General features: G+C 45.4%; 1 protein-coding gene across 4 annotated transcripts in view; it reads right to left on the minus strand.

The window, feature by feature from the left end:
• chst6 (carbohydrate sulfotransferase 6) overlaps window positions 1–26,999 on the minus strand; it is a 95,982-nt gene that overhangs the window by 45,843 nt on the left and 23,140 nt on the right. The window lies entirely within an intron of this gene.

The raw sequence follows: 26,999 nt of genomic DNA on the forward strand, positions 1-26,999 counted from the left end.
CTTCAGTTCTGCCCACAAATCTTTATGCCTTCTCTGCCATTTCCTACTTTCCACAATACAATTTCTGTTGTTAATCTTTTACATATCTATAGAACTCCTACAAGTCCCATGTTTCTTGCTAGCCCTCCTTTGCATAAAAACATAAGGAATAGGAGCAGGAGTAGGCTATCTGGCCCGTTAAGCCTGCTCTGCCATTCAATAAGATCATGGCTGATCTGGCGATGAACTCATCTCCGCCTAACTGCCTTTTCCCCACAACCCTTAATTCCCCTTCAATACAAAAATCTATCCAACCTTGTCTTAAATATATTTACTGAGGTAGCCTCCACTACTTCATTGGGCAGAGAATTCCACAGATTCACCACTCTCTGGGAAAAACAGTTCCTCCTCATCTCCGTCCTGAGTCTACTCACTGAATCTTGAGTCTATGCACCAAGACGAAGGAATTGGTTGTTGACTTCAGAAGGAGTAGCAGACCACACAACCCAATTTACATCGGTGGTGCGCAAGTGGAACAGGTCAAAAGCTTCAAGTTCCTCATGGTCAATATCACAAATGACCTGACTTGGTCCAACCAAGCAGAGTCCACTGCCAAGAAGGCCCACCAGCGCCTTTACTTCCTGAGAAAACTAAAGAAATTTGGCCTGTCCCCTAAAACCCTCACTAATTTTTATAGATGCACCATAGAGAGCATTCTTCTAGGGTGCATCACAACCTGGTATGGAAGTTGTCCTGTCCAAGACCGAAAGAAGCTGCAGAAGATCGTGAACATGGCGCAGCACATCACACAAACCAATCTTCCATCCTTGGACCCACTTTACACCGCACGCTGTCGGAGCAGTGCTGCCAGGATAATCAAGAACACGACCCACCCAGCCAACACACTTTTCATCCCTCTTCCCTCCGGGAGAAGGCTCAGGAGCTTGAAGACTTGTACAGCCAGATTTGGGAACAGCTTCTTTCCAACTGTGATAAGACTGCTGAACGGATCCTGACCCGGATCTGGGCCGTACCCTCCAAATATCTAGACCTGCCTCTCGGTTTTTTTGCAATACCTTACTTTCCATTTTTCTATTTTCTATTTATGATTTATAATTTAAATTTTTAATATTTACTAATTTTAACTATTTTTAATATTTAATATTTGTAATCCAGGGAGCAGGAAGCGCAGAATCAAATATCGCTATTGTTACGTACCCCGTAACTGGGTTGCCAAACCAGCAGAAATGGATCACTCAGTTGGAGTCTGGAGTACTAGAACTAAGAAAGTTTTATTACAGAAACAAGCAACACAGTAATCGAAAGGATAATAAATGCAACAGTTCAGTGATGATAAACACACATGTGCACAGAATTAAGATAACAGCATCAATCAAGCTCTATCGTTGTCTAGGGGTAAATGACCAATTTCAAAATGACTCAAAGTTCAGTCCAGTTTAGTAGTTCAGTTCGCAGTAATCGTTGCCATGGCGGTGGACAACGTGGGGAAGAGAGACATAGAATAGGAACAACTCATCATTCAGCACAGCTTCACTCACAGACCAGCGGGATGGCTCACAGACCAGCGAGATGGCTCACAAACAGCTTTTGGGCAGGTCCTTGGTGATGTCACCTGAGGCCACCGACTGTGACCCCTCCTCCAGATGCGGTCGATCCTCTGCAGTGAACCCGGCACCCAGGCAAGGGCGGACACACACCGGGTTCCCGCTGATCGTACCTTTCCACCCTGGGCGTTGTCCGGTACTTCTCACCACTCGTGAGAGGCGCACCGCTTCCAGGGTCTCGTTACCTCGGGTGGCGTGTGTCTGTCTTAGCGAACCTGTCCCTTTTTATCCCCCTGCTGGGGTATCGCCTGTCCATCACTTCAAACAGTTCAGGGTTCAAAGGGGGGAGCCGCTCCAGACAGCTCTTCCTCCCACATCCCTTCATTACACATCTCCAGACGCTGCTCCATTGTTCCTTATCTCTCATTCCCCTGAGGGCAGGTGGCAGACCAACTGCTGATGCCACTGATGCTAGCCCAGGCCAGCAAACATCTTAATTTTATGTGTATTCTCGTAACACTTCCCCCCTTTAAGGATTTTTACCGGGAGGTAAAAATTACAAACATGACTACATTATCTGATACATACACAATATACATCTTTAACAGTTCTTTAGCTAATACAGAGAATTTGAAGCTGTCAACACCTTGACAGACAGTCATCACATTTTCTGTTCCTTTTACACGTGTTATTAATAATCCCTTAGACCAGGCTCCAACTCAGCAAACTTCATAGTGGCCAAAGACACTGATGAATTGCGACCAATGTAACCTCTCATTTGGTTTTGTCCCGGACCACAATAACAAGGGTCGTCCCATTCCGACTCAATTTTCTCTCGCAAGGGCTTAGTAGGAGGGGGACGGGTATTGACCGCAGAGTTATTGCAAAACTTCCTGCAGTACCCCACCATCTCCAAAAGCCTTCTGAGGGCCCTCTTGTCTGTCGGGGTTGGGAGGTCAGCGATAGCCTGCACTGTAGCTTGCATCACTGCCAGCTGCCCCTGTGTCACCACAATTCCCAGGTAAGTGACTCTCGTGTGGCCGAATTCATTTTTTCCAAGGCTCACTATCAAGCTGGCTTCAGACAGCCGTATTAAATTGCCAATACACACCTCTGTGTTCATCAGCCCTTTAGTCACTGAATTACTCGAAAAATATGGGTGTTGTTTGCTTGGCTGCCCTATTGTAACAGACATAACCCAACGTCCCAGTTCTTTGCAGTTCCTCAGGACAATCAAACACATGGGTGCGAGTCGTTTAATTACTCCTTCGGGGATTAAGGGAGAGACCTTATCAGTGGACCTGGCCAAAACAATAGCCTTCTCCCATCTGACCGATCCCATCCTAATCTTTTCAAAATGGTTTTTTTCTCTTAGCAGGGGGCCCCTAGCTTCATTGATTTCCACGCTAACACCGACTAGGTTTGTTAGCATATCAAAAGCCGGTGACCGTCTCAGTTCGCGTCGGTCATGATCAATAACCTTTTTCCCCCTGGGCAGCCGGTAACTCTCTTTCATGATTCCACCAACTGTTTCCTCCAGCACCGCAAAATGTCCACCGGGGGGTACCTCGTGGGCCATGTTAAAAACCTCATCCCCATAACTCTTTTGCACCACCCCCCACTCCTCATCTGCGGATGCTGTACTTGATTTCCCTTTCTTCCTTAGCACTTCCTCATCCGCACAATAGCCTACTAGTTCCCTTGTCAAGGCTGTGTCAGAGAGAGCGTCTCGGCAAAAACCATCAGCCCCTCGTCTCGCTCCTGCGTCTGCACAAATTCTTTCCTGGCTACTGCTACGTCCGTCCCAGCTCCCTCACTACCTCTTATCTCACTACACCCTGTCTCATACAAGGTTGGCAGAAATGTTTCAGCCAAATTCACCATCGCGGGCGGGGCCTCCATGCTGGCAGGCTGACCCGTCAATCTCACGACTGGGAACACGATCCCTCCGGCGATGTCATTACCGAGCAAGACTTCCACGTCTTTCATCGGTAATTCGGACCTCACCCCGATCGTGACTAGTCCAGAGACCAGGTTGCTCTGTAAATGTATCTGGTGCAAAGGGACTGACTCTGTCCCTTCCCCAACACCTTTGACCTCTACCTCCCCAGTCTGGGTCTCTGAGCTAAACTCTAATACACTCTTCAGTATTAGTGACTGACACGCTCCCGTGTCTCTCCAGATCCACACTGGAACTGGTTTTAACCTCTCCTTCACTGACACCAGTCCGGCCGAGATAAACCTCTCGCGCCCTTCCTGGACTTTTTCAGACCTGTCCTTCCCTAGCGGTTCGCTTAACAGCTCAATACAGCCATTCAAAATTTCCGCTTTTCCTTTCCCCGTCTCCTTCCTTGGGGCAAAGCACCTGGACGCAAAGTGTCCGACTTTCCCACAATTATAACAGACGACCCCAGGAGACTTCCTACCAGGCTGCTCCCGGTCTACCTTATCCTTTTCACTAGTCCCCGGCTTACTTTCTGACTTCTCCGGCGGACTCTCCCCGCCGTCCTGACTACCCTTCTGGTAGCCTTTACTCGGGGCAACCTTCATTTTATGCGTCAACGCATACTCATCCGCTAACTTAGCAGTTGCGGCTAACGTGGCTGCCTCTTTCTCATCGAGGTAGGGTCTCATACCCTCAGGGACACAACCTTTAAACTGCTCAATCAGAACCAGTTGCAGCAGTCTGTCATAATCCCCCTCTACCCCTTTCGAGGCGCACCAACGCTCACAATATGTTTGCATCTCACGAGCAAACTCCAAATACGTGCGGTCCCACCGCTTCCTCGCATTCCGAAACCTCTGCCGGTATGCCTCCGGGACCAACTCATAAATCCTGAGGATGGCCTCCTTCACCACCTCATACTTCTGGGCATCTTCCGCGGATAAAGCGGAGTAAGCTTGTTGGGCTTTCCCTTTCAGTACACTCTGAAGCAAGACAACCCACTTATCCCTCGGCCATTCCTGACTTATGGCCACTTTTTCGAAATGGAGAAAGTACCGATCCACATCGGTATCGTCAAATGGGGGAACCAGCCTAACCTCCTGAGTCGCCCGGAACCCTCCACCTTGGTTCGGCACGAGCCCCTGCTCGGCCCTTATCCTTAACTTTTCCAGCTCAAATTCCCTTTCCCTCTGTTTCTCCTCTCTCTCCAACTGTCTGTCCCTCTCTCTCTCCTCTCTCTCCAACTGTCTGTCCCTCTCTCTCTCTTCTCTCTCCAACTGTCTGTCCCTCTCCTGCCTTTCTAACTCTCTGTCTTTCTCCTGCCTTTCTAACTCTCTCTCTTTCTCCTGCCTTTCTAACTCTCTCTCTTTCTCCTGCCTTTCTAACTGCCGTACCCGGAACTCGTGCTCGAGTCTCAGTTTTTCAAGTTGTACCTGTACCGCGTCTCCAGCAGGTTTTTCAATAGACACCTCCCCCAGCTCACCTTGGGGAAACACACCTTTAGATACATAGTGCTCTACAATAGCTCTGTGTATCTCCTCTCTCCTCATTGTCGACTTCACCTTAGCAAGATTCACCCGTTTTGCCACAGCTATCAATTCCGATTTCCTGGCATCCTCTAATGCCTCCAAGGTCGGCGCCTTTATAAATTCCTCAACCTCCATTTCTGCTGTTTGTCTTTTCTTTCTTTCGGGAATTTTAACCCAATCAATTTACTCCGTCCCAAATTTAGCGTTCAAAATCCCGGACGAGCCCCCACTTATGTTACGTACCCCGTAACTGGGTTGCCAAACCAGCAGAAATGGATCACTCAGTTGGAGTCTGGAGTACTAGAACTAAGAAAGTTTTATTACAGAAACAAGCAACACAGTAATCGAAAGGATAATAAATGCAACAGTTCAGTGATGATAAACACACATGTGCACAGAATTAAGATAACAGCATCAATCAAGCTCTATCGTTGTCTAGGGGTAAATGACCAATTTCAAAATGACTCAAAGTTCAGTCCAGTTTAGTAGTTCAGTTCGCAGTAATCGTTGCCATGGCGGTGGACAACGTGGGGAAGAGAGACATAGAATAGGAACAACTCATCATTCAGCACAGCTTCACTCACAGACCAGCGGGATGGCTCACAGACCAGCGAGATGGCTCACAAACAGCTTTTGGGCAGGTCCTTGGTGATGTCACCTGAGGCCACCGACTGTGACCCCTCCTCCAGATGCGGTCGATCCTCTGCAGTGAACCCGGCACCCAGGCAAGGGCGGACACACACCGGGTTCCCGCTGATCGTACCTTTCCACCCTGGGCGTTGTCCGGTACTTCTCACCACTCGTGAGAGGCGCACCGCTTCCAGGGTCTCGTTACCTCGGGTGGCGTGTGTCTGTCTTAGCGAACCTGTCCCTTTTTATCCCCCTGCTGGGGTATCGCCTGTCCATCACTTCAAACAGTTCAGGGTTCAAAGGGGGGAGCCGCTCCAGACAGCTCTTCCTCCCACATCCCTTCATTACACATCTCCAGACGCTGCTCCATTGTTCCTTATCTCTCCTTCCCCTGAGGGCAGGTGGCAGACCAACTGCTGATGCCACTGATGCTAGCCCAGGCCAGCAAACATCTTAATTTTATGTGTATTCTCGTAACACTATGATGATTGTACGTTCTAGAATCAATTGTTTGGTGACAATAAAGTATAAAGTATGTCCCCTAGTTCTAATCTGCCTTCCCTTTATTAAATGATGAATGAATTCATCACTCTGAAGTTCTCCCAATCTGTGCTGCATTCTGAAATTCTCCCAATCCACACCATTATGCACAGATAGATGTGGCAGGACTATAACATTTATTCTTGAATTGTGAGACCAGTTAGCTCTGTCTGCTGGATGCTGTTTTTGCTCATAGTTCTGTGTGCACCAGCTTAAAGCCTGATATTCAGGCGTACACCAGGAGCTAGTCACAATATACATTTCTGTACTTCTCAATGAACTAGGGGTTATCCCGTGGTTTGATTCTAATGGTGCAGTGAAGGAATCATCTGGCTATTAATTTACAGAACATGATAGTGATGTACTCTGCTGCTTATGATGGTCCACAGCCTTCCACTGAACTGTTTCTAAGCCTCTCCCTTGTTCTATGATGGTTGCATCACACAGGCTGGAGGATGTACTTGGGTCAGTGACAAGGGGCTTGTTTCTCCCCCACGTCGATTATGTGGTGGTTACTGACACCAATAGTACTATGGCTTGATACATCTGCCACAGGTAGTCTGGCAAGAATGAGGAGAATTAGATTTATCCCTTGTGTTAGATCCACTCTGGCAACTGTGTGCTTCAGGCCTTGGTTAGCAAAGTCTATGGTGACCATTCTAATGGCTGTGGAGGCCAAGTCATTGGGTATATTTATGACGAAGGTTGATAGGTTCTGGATTAGTCAGGGCATGAAGGGATACGGGGAGAAGGCAGGAGACTGAGGCTGAGAGGGAAATGGATCAGCCTTGATGAAATGGTAGAACAGACCTGATGGGCCAAATGGCCTAATTCTGCTCCAAGATCTTATGGTCTAAGAGCAATGGTTCATCAGCTGAGGTAGGACAGTAAATAGGAATTAAGTAATACAAACAAGAACCGGTCTTAGAACCAGCCTTTGGGCAGCACCTTGTTACAGTGATTACCACATTGCTTTACAGTGCCAGCTTTCACTGATTGGGGTTCAATTCCCACTACTGCCTGTAAGGGGTTTGTACGTTCTCCCCGTGACTGTGTGGGTTTCCTCTGGGTGCTTCGGTTTCCTTACACATTCCAAAATCGTATGGTCAGGGTAAGTTGGCGTCGTGATGCTATATTGGCATAGGAAGCACAGTGAAACTTGCCCAACTGTCGCTGATTTGATGTGACACAGATGACACATTTCACTGAATGTTTTGATGTCCGCGTGACAAATAAAGCTCATCTTTCATCTTTAAACTGTTCAAATGTAGTTACAAGACAAGGGACATCCAGCACTTGGCACCATTGAAAATCAGACAAGAAACACTATATATATATAAAAATGTTTATGTAATTGGACTAATGGAAATAGCCAGGATGAAACTCAAGTGAGTCCAAACTGGCAACTTGCCACGTAACATATGATTATAGACACATCTGTTCTATCAGTTGTGACGACAAACCAAGTTATCAGAAGATTGATGCTAATGAGCAAGTGATAAGGGAGACAATGGAGGAACGTTCAAAATGTTAATGAGAGAGAAGAGAGAGATAACGGAAAAGAAACACAGTTCAGAATATTGACAGACCGGTTGCTTTGAACCTGAACTGTTTGAAGTTTGATGGACAGGCGATACCCCAGCAGGGGGATAAAAAGAACAGGTTCGCTAAGGCACGACACACACCACGAGATCACGAGATAACGAGACCCTGGAAGAGCGGTGTGCCCCCACAAGTTGGTGGGAGTTTGGAGGTCTGGTTCGAGGGAACCGACCATAGACGCACAGGGTGAAAAGGGTACGATCGGTGGGAACCTGGTGTGTGTGTCCGCCCTTGCCTGGGTGCCGGGTTCACTGCGGAAGAACGGTCATGTCCGGAACGGAGGGGTCACAGTCGGTGACCACAGCGGGATAGAAGACATAAAAGGGTCCACCCGAAGGCCAACTGCGAAGAACATCAAAGGTCTGCTTGAATCAAAAGTTGCATTTCTCTCTCTCTCTCTCTCCAACAGCACAACAGCGATTACTGCGAACTGTCCTAAGCTGAACTGAACTCTGTGTCACTTGAGACTGATCATTTTACCCCTAGACTGCGATAGAGCTTGGTTGATTCCTATTACCCTAGTTCTGTGTACATGTGTGTTTTATCATTGCTAACCTGTTGTATTTATATCCTTACGATTAGAGTACTGCGTTACTTATTTCTTTAATAAAACTTTATCAGTTTCTAATAAACCAGACTCCAACTAGTGATCCATTTCTGCTGGTTTGGCAACCCAGTTACGGGGTACGTAACATAGTCAATATTTGTGTTGATCCAAAAAAAAACTTGATTTTCTCATAAAGTTGTTTGAGTATTGAAGGATGGACCGGTTGAAGTGTACTCCTATTGTAAGTATGTCTTCATATAGAATTCAGCAATATATTAAAGTAAACCATAGGAATGAAACTATTGAAGCACTAATTTTCTGTTTTTAATCTTTGTAGAGAAATATAAAAACTCAAGTACTTGGAGTTCAGGGAAATTCTTCTTATTCTACTAAGAGATCCACCAGGAGACCTGTACACCAGGCCTCCTCCTAAACATCTGCTGGTGCTGCATGATCTTTTACAGCTCCAGTATCTATTTGGTTCAATATTACAACAGGTGTGACAACCATTCTCTGATGTCAACCAGAGTCACCAGAAAATGGACAAAAAAGCATGCTTAAACCAGAATTGAGGGTGTGTCATGAGGTAAAAATATCTGCGTGCATTTTTTTTATAAGAACAGGATACCAAAGGGAAATTCCAACAGAAGATCATGGCATGAAAAACATTGGGGACACATGGTGCAGACAGTAAAAGTATGTCTGAATCAGAATCAGAAACAGGTTTATCACATGACATATTTACTGAAATCTATTGTTCTGAGGCGACAGGACAGTGCAAGACATAAATTAAAATCAAGTGGCTTGGTGGCCTGGTCAGCACAACATTTTACAGTAGTGCCAGCCTGAATTCAATTCCCTTCGCTCCTTGTAGATAGATATATACTTTATTGACCCGCAAAGAAAATTACAGTGGCACAGTAGCATACAAGTGCACAGATATACAAATATTGGAAGAGAAGTAAGAAAAAAAAAAAAAAGTGACCTCAAACAGTCTAACAGGAGGGAGGGTCATCATTTCCCCGGCTACAGGTTGACTCATTATACAGCCTAATGGCTGAGGGTAAGGATGACCTCATATAGCCCTCTTCGGAGCAGCTCAGTTGTCTTAGACTATCACTAAAAATGCTCCTCTGTTCAGCTAAGGTGAGAAACATTGTCCAGAATTGCGAGGACCCTGTATTCATCCTCCCTTTATACACCCAACTGTTGCTGAGTCATCAGAGAACTTCCGCAGATAACATAACTCAGTATCTAAAGTCCGAGGTATATAGGGTAATCAGGAAGGGAGTCAATACAGTCCCCTGTGGGACACCAGTGCGGCTTATAGCTATGTCTGACTCACAGCTCTAAAGCTGCACATACTGTGGTTTGTCCATTATCCAGGATACAATGGAAGAGCCAGTCTGCATTGAATGGAGCCTTTCCCCCAGCGATGAGGGCTGTGCGGTATTAAAGGCATTTGAGAAATCAAAAAACATGATCCTCACAGTGCTGCCCTGTTTATCCAAATGGGAGGAGGCTTTGCTCAGCAGGTAGATGACAGCATCATTGACTCCAGTGTGCTCCTGGTAGACGTAGACAAACTGCAGGGGACTGAGGACTGATCTGACCAGGGGTCGGAGGTGAGTCAGGGCCACTCTGGCCTCTCTGGGGTCTTCACGATGTGTGAGGTCAGGGCCTCTGGATGGTAGTCACTCAAGACTTTTGTTTGGCCTCCCTTGGGTACTGGGACCACACATTATGTTTGCCACACAGTTGGGACCTTTCCCCAGCTGAGACACTGATTGAATTGAACTCCTGTAAGGAGTTTCTACATTTTCCCTGTGACTGCGTGGGTTTCATCTGGGGTGCTCCAGTTTCCTCCCACAATCCAAAGATTGATAAGTTAGTTGATCACTGGGAATTATCCCATGATTAGGCGAGGATTAAATTGGGGGATTGCTGGGAGGCATGGCTCGAAGGGCCAGAAGGGCCTACTTTGCACTTTATCTCATCAATCAATCAATCAATCAATAAATAAATAAATAAAATGTGAAAGAGGAATTGCAAGGTTGTGTTCGTAAGTTCATGAACTGTTTAGAAAGCTGACGGCAGAGGAACACAAAAATAATGTCCTGGCCTACCCTAATGTGTGAGAGAGCGCTTCTGGGGCTATTTCAGTTTCTGGCAAATCTTGGCTCTTACAGTCTGAATGTGCCATCCTAAAGATTCTACAAGGCTTTAAGGTTCTACAGTGACTGGTCTTTAAAAACTACTGCTACTTGATCAGCAAAATAATACATTGGCCAATACGTTCTGAAATGTCACCAAAGGGTGGTTGCTCAGCGACCACTGGTGAGTTTTCATCCTTTCATAGTGCTTTCAAACTGTAAGTGAAATACTGCTGTTGCCACTGGCCTTCTAATTACAGTCGTCCCTCGGTATCCACAGGGGATTGGTTCCAGGACCCCCCGCGGATACCAAAATCCACAGGTGCTCAGGTCCCTTATATAAAATGGTGTAGTATTTGCATATACCTACACACGTCCTCCCGCATACTTCAAATCATCTCTAGATTACCTGCCGTGTGGCCAAGTGGTTAAGGCGTTCGTTTAGTGATCTGAAGGTCGCTAGTTCGAGCCTTGACTGAGGCAGCGTGTGTATCCTTGAGCAAGGCACTTAACCACACATTGCTCTGCGACGACACCGGCGCCAAGCTGTATGGGTCCCAATACCCTTCCCTTCGACAACATCGGTGGCGTGGAGAGAGGAGACTTGCAGCATGGGCAACTGCCTGGTCTTCCATACAACCTTGCCCAGGCCTGCGTCCTGGAAACCTTCCAACGCGCAGATCTATGGTCTCACAAGACTAATGGATGCCTATAAAAAGATTACTTATAAATCTAATACAATGTAAATGCTATGTAAGTAGTTGTTATACTGTATTGTTTAGGGAATAATGACGCTTTGAAGGAGGCTCAATAATAATGTCAGGATCTGTGGAGGTTGAGGGCTGAGGATCTTCAAGCATTGAAGGTCGAGGCTTCACAATTACAGATGCTTTAGTTAGAAACGTTGTTATAGGAAGCTGTTCCTTCTTTTTCTTTGCATCATCAAACAAATCTTGCAGTGGTTGTAGGCATGTTGTTATCCCTCAGGTGACACGGAGGCTTCATTCCATTGAAGGATCATACTCGAGGATCATATCATTTAACACTGCTGTTAGAACCCCTGCAAATTTTTCAGGTGTCCAAATTGATGGCTCTGCCTCCTCTAAATCTTCTGCATCACCATCATCTTCTGTAGAGGACTTCAGCAGATCTTCAAGTTCCTCATTGGTAAGGGTTTCTCTATGCTCTTCTATGCGATGTTTCCAGGCCTTGAACCCCGGGGCCTGCTTGGCACTCTTATGGATGTAGGTATGATTGGGCATCTTCTTCCAGAACAAGCTGGTTTCATCACAATTGAAGACTTGCTCTGGAAGGTAGCCTTTCTCTTCTATGAGTTTCTTGAGCTCCTCTGGACACGTTGATGCTGCCTCGGCATCAGCCAATGCCAATTCTCCCGTGATCTTTAAGTTCTTGAGGCTTTAGCGCTTTACATAGCTAGCCAGCCATCCCTTACTAGCCTTAAACTCCTTCCTCCCGCTCTCCTCAACCCCCTCACAGTAGTGCTCATGGAGGCTAAGTGCTTTTTCATGCATAATTTTGCCATCAACAGGGATATGTATCTGTGACATGTCCTCTAGCCACACACTTAATGCTTTCTTAGTCTTTGCAAGCACCTTATCACAAACCAGAGAGAACATTTTTGCCGTTGTAGGGGTAGCACTAACACTTCCACGAACTTCAGCTTCTTTCTGCTCTATTGTGTGACTGCTCGATTCGTTCTTACTGACCTTAGGACCCACTTCAGCAAGCAACATGCCGCTTTTCAAAAGATCTAAGATTTTTATTTTCTCGGCGAGAGATAGCACCTTACGCTCCCTCATAGCCTTTGAGGAATTGCTTTGACCACTTAATTGCTTTTTAAGAGCCATTTTTTCACAGAAACAAAGGGTGCACACAACACAAGTAGCAAACGAACAAGATGCGAGGCGAACAATGCTCAAACGAGTGCTGGAGAGAGACTGAGGATCTGTGAAATGGCAGGAAGCTACAGCGGGCTACGCCTACACATCACTTCATTCGCGTGGATTAAGCGTAGTGCTTGGCGTGCGGCAAATTCAAGTTTTACTTTTTGGAACTTCCTGGAATTTTTTTTTTGAAATATTTTCGATCCGCGGTTGGTTGAATCCGCGGATGCGGAACCCGCGGATATAGAGGGCCGATTGTACATAGAAAGATTATTAAATTAATTTCATCTCCTAATCAATTAATAAACCATTTGATTAAACTACCAGATACTTCCACATGGTCTTACCACACGTAGTATTCATTGGAAAGAGGTCTGTGCCCGCAATTCCAGCACATAGATCATTCCTACTAAACCAATCTGACCTATGTATAAATCCAGATTTAAAATAATATAGGTACCTTTGTTCTGCCTTCCAAAATGGCTGTAATAATGCTGAGATGAATGAAAATAACAGCAATAACATCAGGCAACCAAATCTAAGCACCAGACAAGGTAAAATCCTCACCCTGATTTTAATTCCAGTGAAAGGTTATGGTGGCAAAATTTTTCAGAGAGAGCTTGAAATTATTTGTGAGGAATAAAACCATATCAAGTGGTGATTTTTACAGGATACTAGGATCAGCAAAGCTTCAGGTTAGAGTCATAGAGAGTGTCCAGCATGGGTACACAGGCCCTTCGGCCCAACTCATCCCTGCTGACCAGGATATCTATTTGGGCTAGTGCCATTTGCTTGCGCCTAACTCATTTACCCCTAAACCATTTTATTCAGTCAGAATCTTTTTTAAACGTTGTAGTTGTACCCTCCTCTACAGTTTCTTTTGGAAGCTCATTTCATCTATTCATCACCCCTTGTGTGAAAAACGTTGACCCTCAGGATTCTTTAAAATGTGTCCCCTCTCACCTTAAATCTATGTCCTCTGGTTTTAAACTCCCCTACCTGGGGGAAAAAAAACACCCTATCTATGTCCATCATGATTTTATAAACTAAACCTAAATGACTTTATAACCACCGTGATTTTATAACCTAAAAGATTACTCCTCAGAATCCAACACTGCAAGAAAAACCTATCCAGCCTCTCAGTAAAACTCAAGCCTTGCAGTCCTGGTAACATTCTCACAAGTCCTTTCTGAATCCTTTCCAGCTTAATGGCATTCTTCTTATCACTGGATGACCAGAACTGCGCACAGTACTCCAAGTGTGTCTCATAACAACTTGTACAGTTGCAACATGATAGGGCCACTTTTGTACTCAGTACACTGACTGATGAAGGCAGGCATGTCAAACATCTTCTTCAGAACCCTGTATACCCGTGGAACAATGTTCCTGTACTAATACTGGGCCCTTTGTAAAGACTACAGAAAACAGAAATTCAGCATACTGGAACATCACCGAAATTTATACGAGAAATCTTCAGATGGTTCTTTCTAAATCAGCTTGTAAATTATATATGTAAACATTCTAATACATTTTCTCATTGTTCTTGTACACCAATGAGCACGTTTATTGCAATGCTTGCCCCTTGCTGCCTTTAAGATGCTGGAGTCTTTTCTGTGAAGAGGTGTCACCCCAGTGGTGCTGGTTTTCTCTACGGCCATGTTATGGAGAGAATTCAAGATGCTGATCTGGAACAATGAAAGTCAAGGCCATGTGGGACTTCAAGGGCATCTTGCAAATGCTGTTGTTCTCTCAGCACTGCTGCTCTTGTCTACCTTGGTGGTGTACAGCACATCACAAAGTAAGGATGTACTTTCCAAGTAACCTTGAAGGGTTTTGTTGTTTGGCCTCTAAATCAGTCATATCGTAACCATATTGGGTTAAACTAGCATACCAGGATACAGAGCCCAGTGGTAGGGTCTAGTTGGAGAGAACATCTGTGTGTTGGATGTCACATTTCCTGTCTGTTGCTGATTCCATGCACCAGGTCAGAAACATAGAAACATAGAAACATAGAAAATAGGTGCAGGAGTAGGCCATTCGGCCCTTCGAGCCTGCACCGCCATTTATTATGATCATGGCTGATCATCCAACTCAGAACCCAGCCTTCCCTCCATACCCCCTGACCCCTGTAGCCACAAGGGCCATATCTAACTTCCTTTTAAACATAGCTAATGAACTGGCCTCAACAGTTTGCTGTGGCAGAGAATTCCACAGATTCACCACTCTCTGTGTGAAGAAGTTTTTCCTAACCTCGGTCCTAAAAGGCTTCCCCTCTATCCTCAAACTGTGACCCCTCGTTCTAGACCTCCCCAACATCGGGAACAATCTTCCTGCATCTAGCCTGTCCAATCCCTTTAGGATCTTATACGTTTCAATCAGATCCCCCCTCAATCTTCTAAATTCCAACGAGTACAAGCCCAGTTCATCCAGTCTTTCTTCATATGAAAGACCTGCCATCCCAGGAATCAATCTGGTGAACCTTCTTTGTACTCCCTCTATGGCAAAGATGTCTTTCCTCAGATTAGGGGACCAAAACTGCACACAATACTCCAGGTGTGGTCTCACCAAGGCCTTGTACAACTGCAGTAGTACCTCCCTGCTCCTGTACTCGAATCCTCTCGCTATAAATGCCAGCATACCGTTCGCCTTTTTCACCGCCTGCTGTACCTGCATGCCCACTTTCAATGACTGGTGTATAATGACACCCAGGTCTCGTTGCACCTCCCCTTTTCCTAATCGGCCACCATTCAGATAATAATCTGTTTTCCTATTTTTGCCACCAAAGTGGATAACTTCACATTTATCCACATTAAATTGCATCTGCCATGAGTTTGCCCACTCACCCAACCTATCCAAGTCACCCTGCATCCTCTTACCATCCTCCTCACTGCTAACACTGCCACCCAGCTTCGTGTCATCCGCAAACTTGGAGATGCTGCATTTAATTCCCTCATCCAAGTCATTAATATATATTGTAAACAACTGGGGTCCCAGCACTGAGCCTTGCGGTACCCCACTAGTCACCGCCTGCCATTCTGAAAAGGTCCCGTTTATTCCCACTCTTTGCTTCCTGTCTGCTAACCAATTCTCCACCCACACCAATACCTTACCCCCAATACCGTGTGCTTTAAGTTTGCACACTAATCTCCTATGTGGGACCTTGTCAAAAGCCTTTTGAAAATCCAAATATACCACATCCACTGGTTCTCCCCTATCCACTCTACTAGTTACATCCTCAAAAAATTCTATGAGATTCGTCAGACATGATTTTCCTTTCACAAATCCATGCTGACTTTGTCCGATCATTTCACCGCTTTCCAAATGTGCTGTTATCACATCCTTGATAACTGACTCCAGCAGTTTCCCCACCACCGACGTTAGGCTAACCGGCCTATAATTCCCCGGTTTCTCTCTCCCTCCTTTTTTAAAAAGTGGGGTTACATTAGCCAATTCTGAAGTCTTACAGAATTCAGTTCCGCAGATGATGGAAATGGGTTACGTGGTCTGATGAGCCTCTTGTCACAAAGAATCAGTCCATGTGTCATTCCACTGGTCAATGTGGCTAATCAGTCAAAAGTGAGCCCAGCAGGATATTTGTGCTTACAGCAATATCATATGGAGTTCTATTGTCAGAAAAAGTTAAGTATTAAACTTATCTTAGAACCAATATTTCTAGTGTTTCCTGTTTCACTTACTTAGCGGCTATCATACTTTGGAGTGGAATTTCTCTTTCTGATTGCTTTGACAAAAACTGACTTTGTTACTCTGAAGATACGTGCTTCTACCAGCATCAAGCAACTCTTTGGTTCATAAAGCTGCAAATTTCTAAACTCTAAGAAGTTTTCTTCCCAAATTGTGCTGTTCCAGCACAAATAATATAACGTCAACATTAAATTAATGAAAAATCTGTAACTTTAAAAGTGAGTTAAAATTTCATATCTGAGGCCAGTTAGTTTCCATCTTACAACATCATTGATGGCCAAATTGAACCTTGATTTCACATGTGCAAAACCACAAGCAGTGATGCAGTATATACATATATTTGTAAATCTAGTGCTTACCACAGTGGATCAAGGGAAATGTTCTTCCACTTCATACAATCTTTAAGAATTGGTGAATTAATGAGTTAAAGTGCTTAGTACTATTACGTGTCTTTTGTCTGGATGCAATAAGAATGATAGTATAGAGCTAAACCCTTTATTTGACTGTAATTTATCTTACTAATATTTCACTGCAGAAATTATGGGTGGACCCTAACTGTCTGGTGCTGTACCTTGAAAAACGACAGTCTGCCACTTATGGTCATGAATAGCTTTTGGTGCCGCATTGCTTTCAAATTTTCAGAGCTGAAGAGTATTTGGTGCTGCAATATTCCCAGTTTCCCAAAGCTGGGAAGTAGAGGACGCTGTGTAACTCTAGTATTCTCAGAGTGAAGTTCGGAGGGCTTGTTGCCAATCTCTCCTCCAACTGCCCATGCAGAGCTGCAGAGTGTTCGGGGTAAACTCCATCAAGCTGATCAGAGTGTTCGGGGTAAACTCCATCAAGCTGATCAGAGTGTTCGGGGTAGACTCCGTCAAGCTGATCAGAGTGTTCGGGGTAGACTCCGTCAAGCTGATCAGAGTGTTCGGGGTAGACTCCGTCAAGCTGATCAGAGTGTTCGGAGTAGACTCCATCAAGCTGATCAACTCAACACACAGATTACAGTTCTTACCCTCCAGCAATGTCTGTTTGCACTATCTGCATATTTCGGCTACACGAGTGGCCACCATATGTTCTGGTTTGTTATATATGCAGAGACTTTTATAGCCAAAATCTTCTCCGGTTCTGAAACTGTCTGTCTTTGCGTCACACTGATGTCTTCAGTAACAGTGTTGTCTGACCGGATCTCACAGAAGGTGTTAACGTCAGTGTGCTCTCCTGTTCCTCTGATGTATCTGCAAGTCAGTTCTACACATTCACAAGCAAAATCTGAGAGTGAAGCCTGGCTACTCTCAGGGTCCTGTCCCTGTGTGAGGGAGGCACACAGAGCCTTCGCCTTCCAAGCCAACAATGACGCCTCACTCCTCTTTTCCCTGAAAGGCAGCTGCATCAAGCTTTCAGCATTGGTTCTGAACATTGCATCAAAGCACCCATTACCTGGGAAATCCTGCAGGCAGATTCCATAACTGTGGCACCACAACAGGAGCATGGCACTATTCTTATGAAAACCATGTGATCCACTGGACAGCGTGAGCACTGTCACTCTGACAGTACAGTGGTAACTTGGCCACCGGCTTGATTATCTGCCACATAACACACACACACACACAAATACTGGAGGAACTCAGCAGGTCAGGCAGCATTTATGGAAAGAGTACAGTGGACGTTTCCGGTTGAGATCCTTCATCAGGACTGACTGGAGAAAAGATGAAGAGTCAGACAGAGTAAGAAAGGTGGCGGGAGGGGAGGAAGAAACACAAGGTGATAAGTGAAACCAGGAGAGAGGGAAGGGTGAAGTAAAGAGCTGGGAAGTCAATCCGTGAAAGAGCTAAAGGGCTGGAGAAGGGGGAATCTGATAATAGAGGACAGAAGGCCATGGGAGAAGGGGAAGTGGGAGAAGCACCAGAGGGAGGTGATGGGCAGGTAAGAGATAAGGTGAGAGAGGGAAAAGGGAATGGGGAATGGTGAAGGAGAGGTGAGGGGCATTACCGGGAGTTCAAGAAATCAATGTTCGTGCCATCAGGTTGGAGGCTACCCAGCGGATTACAAGGCATTGTTCCTCCAACCTGAGTATGGCCTGATCGTGACAGTGGAGGAGGCCATGGATGGACATATCGGAATAGGAATGGAAAGTGGAATTAAAATGAGTGGCCACTGGGAGATCCTGCTTTTTCTGGTGGACGGAGTGTAGGTGCTCGATGAAGCGGTCTCCCAATCTATGTCACATCTCACCGATAGACAGGAGCTCACACCAAGAGCACCGGATACAATATATGACACCAACAGAATCACAGGTGAGGTGTGACCTCACCTGTAATGACTGTTTGGGGCCCGAATGGTAGTGAGGTAGGAGATGTAGGACCAGGTGTAGCACTTGTTCTACTTGCAAGGATAAGTGCCAGGAGATAGATCAGTGGGGAGCGATGAATGGACAAGGGAGTCATGTAGGGAGAGATCCCTGCAGAAAGCAGAAAGTGGGGGGTGGGGTGGGGTGGGGGGGGGAGGGAAAGATGTGCTTGACGGTGGGATCCCGTTGGGGGTGGCGGAAGTTATGGAGAATTATGCGCTGGACAATGAAGTGTAGGTGCTCGGTGAAGCGAAAAAGTGTGATCTCCCAGTGTCCACCCATTTTAATTCCCCATTCCTATCCCAACATGTCAGTCCACGGCCTCCTCTACTGCCATGATGAGGCCACACTCAAGTTGGAGGAGCAACACCTCATATTCTATCTGGGTAGCCCCCAACCTGATGGCATAAACATCAATTTCTCGAACTTCCCCCTGCCCACTTCACCATTCCCATTTCCCTCTCTCACCTTGTCTCCTTGCCTGCCCATCACTTCCCTCTGGTGCTCCTCCTCACTTTCCATTCTTCAATGGCCTTCTATCCTCCCCTATCAGATTTCCCCTTCTCCAGCCCTGTATCTCTTTCACCAACCGACTTCCCAACTCTTTACTTCACCCCTCCACCCCCCCCCCGAGTTTCACCTACCACCTTGTGTTTCTTCTTCTGCTCCTCCCACCCCCGCCTTCTTACTCCTCATATTTTTTCTGCAGTCCTGATGAAGGGTCTCGGCCCGAAACGTTGACTGTTTACTCTTTTCCATAGATGCTGCCTGACCTGCTGAGGTGATTTACCCTGAGCTTCTCTGTGCCTCAGATGCACAAAGTCAAGTTTCTCAATACTATTCTAAATGCTCCTTCTCCACTTTCAGCAGTCAAGCACCAATGATTCCCAGGAAAAAGTAGAAATGCTGCAATTTTTTCAAGCAACTTTTGAGGACGTTCTTGAATCTTTTCTCTATGCACCTGGTAATCTCTTCCCATGAAGATATTGCAGTTGTGGCAACTGAAGATTTAAAATAGACTAAGGGGTCTGGGCTATATCCATATTTATTTGTCTGGTTGTGTTTTTACTAATATTCTATATGTGCTTGAATACACGAAGGACTGGGCCTCAAAGCCAGGGATTTGCCTAGTGAGCGTCAGGGGCTGGTTGACAGATGATATTGCTGGGCAGGAAGGGTCATGTTCTGTGTCATTTGGAGTTTTACTGATATTCGATATGGGTTTATGGGTTTGTTGGCCTGTACGTGCAAAGACTGGGCATCAAGCTACAGTGTCATGGTGGGGTGGGGTGGCGCTGGAACTCATTTACTAGATTCTGATTTTGGGTGTGCTTACTGTGTGTGTCCGTTGGTAAAGCATCTTTGGATCTTGACCCCAGAGCAACACTGTCTCGTTTGGCTATATTCATGTATGATTAAATGACAATCAAGTTTGAATTGAATTGAATCAGATGGTTGAGCCGTGATGTGGCTTGCCCGAGGGAGCCTCAAACCTTGGGTGTATTGTCCTAAGAGAGACGTGGTTATAGATTTACCCTTGCTACAGTAAATATGAAGGATTTTTGCAGATACTTTGTTATTATCCTGCCAGTTTGCTTAAGTGTTTCATAGATATTTCTAGTCCCAAAGCATATAGGAAAGTGGGGAATAAAGCTTTCATTAGATCTCTTACTAGCTCTTCCTTCAGTTAGTCCTGACGAAGGGTCTCGGCCTGAAACGTCGACTGTACCTCTTCCTAGAGATGCTACCTGGCCTGCTGCGTTCACCAGCAACTTTGATGTGTGTTGCTTTCATTAGACCTGGCCTTTTGTCCAAGATTTGATATCTTAATCTGAAACAACTAAGAGCACTGAATGTTATAGTGCAGGGGTCCCCAACCTTTTTTGCAGTGCGGACCGGTTTCATGTTGACAATATTCTTGCGGACCGGCCGACGGGGGGGGGGGTGGGGGCGGAATGGTTGCCAACGGACAAGAGTAGCAGTCAAATACATTGCGTTTACCCAAGAAAGACTACAATGACCATGAAGCCTTGCGCGGGCACCAGTGCGCATGAGTGATTTGCGCATGCGTGCTCCTGCTGATTATTTTTCCACAAATCATTTTTGGCGATTCTGTTCGGGGGTGTTAATCACGACCGGAATATCGGTGATAAGTGGCTAATACACTCAATTTCGTTTCTAAAAGGCTTTATCTAACGAATTTAATATTAAACACACAGCGCATTTTCCTCGCATGAATATAGCGATAAGTCAATTATCAGGGGAGGACAGGGGAGCTTGAAGTAATTGTTGAACGAACTTCCAGTAGAAGTGTCAGAAGCAAGTTCGATATTATCATTTAAAGAAAAATTGAGTAGGTATATGGACAGGAAAGTAATGGAGGGTTATGGGCTGAGTGCAGGTCGGTGGGACAAGGTGAGAGTAATGTTCGGCACGGACTAGAAGGGCAGAGATGGCCCGTTTCCGTGCTGTAATTGTTATATAGTTATATAAGTCAATAGCATCATAACATTTTAAGTAACGTTTGGATATTAAACACAGCGCATATTTTCCCCGTATGAATTTATAAAATCATTGCAACGCACCAATATCACTGAATCAGTGGGAGCCCTGGGCTTGTTTCCCTGCAACGAGACGGTCCTATTGAGGGGTGATGGGGGACAGCGATACTCGAACGGGGTTCCTTATGTCCAGTCTAATCCGCAATTTAGTTTTTGTTACGTTCATCGCAGAGATATGTTGGAAGTGGAAGCAATGTTTCCGGTGCTTCCGTGGCTCTCTCAGGATACTGAGCCTTGACTTTGATCCAGAATGCCGGCAGAGATGTTACGTCAAACAGACTTTTCAGCCCGTCGTCATTTGCAAGCTCAAGGAGTTAATCTCCTTCCCGCGCTGACATGGACAACACGCGTGTAATAGCTCAACAGTGGGCGTGACAGGGAATGAGGAAAGGTGCAGCTGACTCATATCGCCAAATCATATCGTTTCCTTGCGGCCCGGTGGCGCATGCTCTGCGGCCCGGTGGTTGGGGACCGCTGTTATAGTGAATTTCATAGTTGACACCTTGCAACCAGTTCGTCATCAGTTCGCTCCAGAGCCAAGCAAGGCTGCTTCACTATGTCACACTCTTTTCAATCTCACTGTAAAGCTGCACTGCCCCACCAACAGGCCTGCTGCTTCAGGGGGAAATCCACGGGACAAACAGGAAATGTCTCAAGCCTACATCACATCTCCACACCAGAAATATGGCCACCTCAACCCCAGAGGCTGTGCAGTACGATGCCCACATCTGCATGAATTCCGAGGCTGAGCTCCAAGTCATCGGCAACTCTCACCGCAAATTGTTGCTGTTCCTTTCCATGCCTTGTGGCGCAGCGGGAGCATTCCTGCCGTTTCCATCTGGTTTCTATGAGGTGGGGTTGCTAGCTCAATGCTCAACCCAGCATGGATGGAAAGTGTGCAAGGTAAACTCGGGACCATTTGCCTCGAAGTCCGGTACTGATGCCACTACACGATCTGCCGGCTTCTTTGCACAAATGCTCCGGTCAAGACACAAAAATATTTTTCTCAAGAAGAATAATAATCCTGCTTTTAGCCTTTTACCACAAATAGCTCAAAGCAGTTCCAGAAATTGAAATTAAATGAATACTGTATTGCTAAATAACATTGAATTTATGCGCAATTGTTTTTCACAACTATTTCCCTCTTCTCCCCTTAAAGGCATGTTGCAATGGTACTCATTATAGCCCAAAGGAAACTAACAACAGAAAGAATTTCTATTTGCCCTAAGGAATGCTTACGAGCAGAAAGAGATTATTGTAGGTGCCTTAATCAGTAAAGCAAATCTTGATGTCAAACAGTCCTTCCCTATCACATTCCTGCTCCGTACATCATAGGATTTAGGGAGCCACCGTGAAACTCTCAAGATATGATCTGCTTTGTTAGGCATGGATGTTAATTTATTACACAAATAACGAATTTAAAGATGTGTCTCCTGCATTTTTTTTACATTTGAATCTGATGACCTTAAAATAACAACATTCCCTAGCAACACACAGTACTGTGCAAAAGAATTAGGCACATATACAGCCTAAGAATTTTGTACTGTCATCATCATCATCAGGTGCCATGCCCAGTTTGAGCTTTGACTGCCATGGCCCACGCACTCCTGTTTCGGGTCAAGTGGATCAATTCATTGGTATTCATTTCCAGTTCTCTGGCTGCTGTCTCCATCATCATTTGTCTTTGTCTTCCTCTTGCTTTCTTCCCTTCAATCTTTCCCATAATTACCGTGCATTCTACTACCAAAGTGCATGACTATTTTTGCACAGTACTGTAGTAATTGTATGTATTGCACCTCAAAAGAGAACAACAAGCTTCATAACAGACGTGAGTGATGATGTACTGAATATGGGTCTCTGCTGCGGACTGAGAGTGGAAAGGGAGCACGAGAGGGGAATCATAGTTGGGAAAAGGAGAAGGGAGAGGGGAGGGAGTGGGAAGCACCAGAGAGACATTTTGTAATGATCAATAAACCAATTGTTTTAACCAAATGACCTTGCCTCCCTCACCATTCCCAACATCCTTTGCTCCCACCGAATTTACAAACTCACTCTCAGCTTCACATCGGCAAATACAGTACTGTGCAAAAGTCTTAGGCGACCTAGATTTTTAAATTTTATTTATTATATATGACAACTTCTGATGGAGATGATAAGCTTGTCCAAATCTAGACTTTTCAACCTGCTATGGGCAGATCAAGTAACTGTGTATGCCAACAGCCAAGAACAGGATTCAGAACAATAAATTTTCACAACGCTTCTGTGGGATAATTGCCATCAAGCAACATCTCAAACGTGATCCTTTCCAAGAACCACCTCATGCAAAGCAAACTTCCTACTTGACAATATTAGGATTATGTTTAACAAGGCTTCCTGACAGTAGGGTTCTTGGGCCAAGGAAACCAGGAATGCACAAGGGGGACAAAACTGAAGGAATGCTAAGATCTGATGGTCAGCAGACTGGAGGTAGTTATGGAGGTACGAGCAAACTTACATTTGAACAGAATATCTGATTAAACTAAAGCATTTTCCTATGGGTCAAATGTACAGTATAGATATTATTTTAGTTTGATTGTGTGATTCTACCCAATCTGCATGATTATGTAACACTTTTTTAATGTCAATGTAAATTTATGTTAATGTACACAGCACAGAATTATGGAGTTGTAAACACAGCAAATTATTTTTTTTCTCTACTGCTTCAGTTAAAATTTCTTAGGGATTAATGCAAATCTTAAAGGTCTGTAAACTCCCATAAACAAATTGAGGCCAAAACAGATTGAAAGGCACACCTTTCAACCATGAATGCTTTAAACTATATACTTACATGAAGGGCCTCATTATCTTATGAATTACTCCATGCAATTGAGTGCTATGTAATTTTCACTTTCAATCTAATGATGGAGTACGTGCCATTAATAGCATAGCTGAACATGTTTGAGCCTGGTACTGTGATGATCTCCTGCAGCAATTCCCTGGAATGAGATGATTAACCACCACCTGCTATCTATCATTTTCCTTTGATTCCAGCCATAAGACCATAAAACATAGGAGCAGAATTAGGCCATCTGGCCCATTGAGTCTGCTCTGCTATTCAATCATGGCTGATTTTTTTTTCCTCCTCCTCAACCCCAGTTCCCAGCCTTCTCCCCATAGCTTTAGATGCCATGTCCAATCAAGAACCTAAAATACACTCAACGACCTGGTATCCACAGCTGCATGTGACAGCAAATTCCACAAATTCACCACCATTTGGCTAAAGAAATTTCTCTGCATCTCTGTTTTGAAAGGGTGCCCCTCTATCCTGAGGCTGTGGCCTCTTGTCCTAGAGTCCTCCACCATGGGAAACATCCTTTCTACATCTACTCTGTTTAGGCCTTTCAACATTTGAAAGGTTTCAATGAGATCCCCCTCATCCTTCTGAATTCCAGTGAGTACAGACTCAGAGCCATCAAACGTTCCTCGTATGATAACCCTTTCATTCCTGGAATCATCCTTGTGAACCTCCTCTGGACTCTCTCCAATGCCAGCACATCTCTTCTAAGATGAGGAGCCCAAAACTGTTCACTATACTCAAGGTGAGGCCTCACCAGTCCCTTATAAAGCCTCAGCATCACATCCTTGCTCTTGTATTCTAGACCGCTTGAAATGAATGCTAACATGGCATTTGCCTTCCTCACCACCAACTCAACCTGCAAGTTAACCTTCAGGGTATTCCGCACAGTCATGGTCCAGTCGATGAAGTCCATGTTCTGGTTCGCGGTCCTGTCTGTGGACTCCGGACTCCAGGTCTTCCGGCTGTCCCTTGTTTCAATTGGGCTTAATCATAGGCACCTGATGCTCATCTTGGGGCTGGGAATATAAGTGGCCCTGAGTGTGAGTGTGGTGGCTGGTTTGTCTCTTCAGTATCCTGTCCTTGCCTGCAATCTTGTCAAGTTCAACCACTGGAGTGAGACTGTAGCCTTGCTGTGTCAAGATATGGAACTGTCTGTGTCCATGCCTTTGCTAGGTAGGTCTGACTGTTTGCTGCTACCTAGTGTTGGGAACTGTCTTGATGTGTTCAGCATTCTGTGTAGAGCCCTGCCCTCAAGTCCTGATCCCAAGGAGGGGTCCTGTCTCTCAAGTCCAAGACCCTGTGTTCCTGTCCTCCCCAACAGCAAGGCCCTGTTCTGTGTTCCTGTTGTCTAGAGTCCAAGGTTCTGAGGTTCCTGTTGTCCCAAGTCCAAGGCTTGTCCTGTGCTGGAGTTCCCTTGTCCTGCCCAGGAGTCTCTCATTCTGTCCTGTAGCCTTGCCTAGTCCTGTCTCTCAAGACCATGTCATGTCTTCGCCTAGTTCTGGAGTCTGAGCCTGAGTCAAGACCCAGGTTCTGGGTCCTTGTCCAGTCTCTGGCTCAGAGTCTGAACCCAAGCCTTGTCATGTCCTTGCCTTGAGGAACCCAAGCCATGTCCAGTCCTGTATCCATGTCATGTCCTCTCCTAGTTCTGGGGTCTGAGCCCGAGTCAAGACCCAGGTTCTGGGTCCTTGTCCAGTCTCTGGCTCGGAGTCCAAGCCCAGGCTCCTAGTTCCCAGTTCCTAGTCCTGGTCCTGCTTGCCTAGCCAATGTCCTAGCCCAAGTCTATGTTCTTGTCCCAGCTCTCTAGTCAAGTCCTGTTTCTAGTACTTCAGTGTCTGTGTCTTGCATTTGGGTCCTCCCAGCACCACTTTATGACATGCACAAGGACTCCCAAGTCCCTCCATCTCCGATTCCTGGATTTTCTCCCTGTTTAGAAAATGGTCCTCACATTTATTCCTACTACTCAAGTGCATGACCATGCATTTTCCAACATTGTTATTTCACTTGTCACTTTCTTGCCCATTCTCCTAATTTGTTCATGTCCCTCTGCATCCTACCTGTCTCCTCAACACTACCTGCCCCTCCACCAATCTTTGCATCATCTGCAAACTTGACAACAAAGCTCCATCATCTAAATCGTTGATATACAGCATAAAAACCAGTAGAGAGATTACCAGACTGCAGTTTTCCTAGGGCTTGGTGACCCCATGCTCTGCAGTATCTTGATATCACATGTCACATCTGGAATTCTGTTCATTTTGGTGTAAAAATGTCTGAAACTAAATGATCAGGCGGAAGGAAAACCATGCACTAATAACAGGTGCAATAATTGTCCAATATCGTCCAGCACCCACGTGATTAAAGGGAAGACTGATTGATGGGTAATTTAATGAATCAGACTTGTGGAAAGTTTGATCATCACAGACTGAGGCCGTAACGATATTGTAGGTGAACTGAATAGGGCTTGGCTGCAACTCCTGTCAGTTGAATATTAACTCTACCAGAAGAGGCAGAATTGTCTCCAAACATCTTGAGAACTGGAACTGGAACAACTAGATCCCTAAAGGCGTATTATACCAATAACTTGCTGTAATGCGCTGCAAGGTTTCACTGCTGATGTACTGACTTTTTTGTAATGTTCACTGCTGAATTTAATGGTTTCTCTGTAGCAACAATGTTTGGTTTGTAGCTGGAGATAACAGGATTGTGGCCTGCATATTAGCCAATCAGGAATTTGTTGCCCCGTCTTGCGAATCTGGAAGCAATGGATTTCGCGGGCTTTTGCGGGAGAGGGAGAAGGAAAAAACAGACGCGAATGTAGAGATTTGGTAGACCGCCGGACGAGGTGGACTCGGAGTGAGGGTCTGAAGGGCAGCGACGATCGGAGGACGATGGGGACCCATCGGCCTATGAGTGAGTTCTAACGTTGCGCACAGACTGTTTAATAAGATTTGGGGCCCCCTTTTTAAAAATTTCGTTTCTCTACTAACCATATAGTCAAAGTAAGAGTTATAAAGTTTAATCGCATATTGTGTACTGTTTGTTATTTCGGGGTGCTGAGGGGACACATCGCGCAGCATCCACCCAAACGAGATTTCATAAGTTTGGCCGGGCAGGGGTTTATCACCCCCTATATTAAGCCGCTAGGCGACGCGAGAGTTGCAT

This window comes from Mobula hypostoma, chromosome 14 (genome assembly GCF_963921235.1).
Source record: "Mobula hypostoma chromosome 14, sMobHyp1.1, whole genome shotgun sequence".
Classification (NCBI taxonomy): domain Eukaryota; kingdom Metazoa; phylum Chordata; class Chondrichthyes; order Myliobatiformes; family Myliobatidae; genus Mobula; species Mobula hypostoma.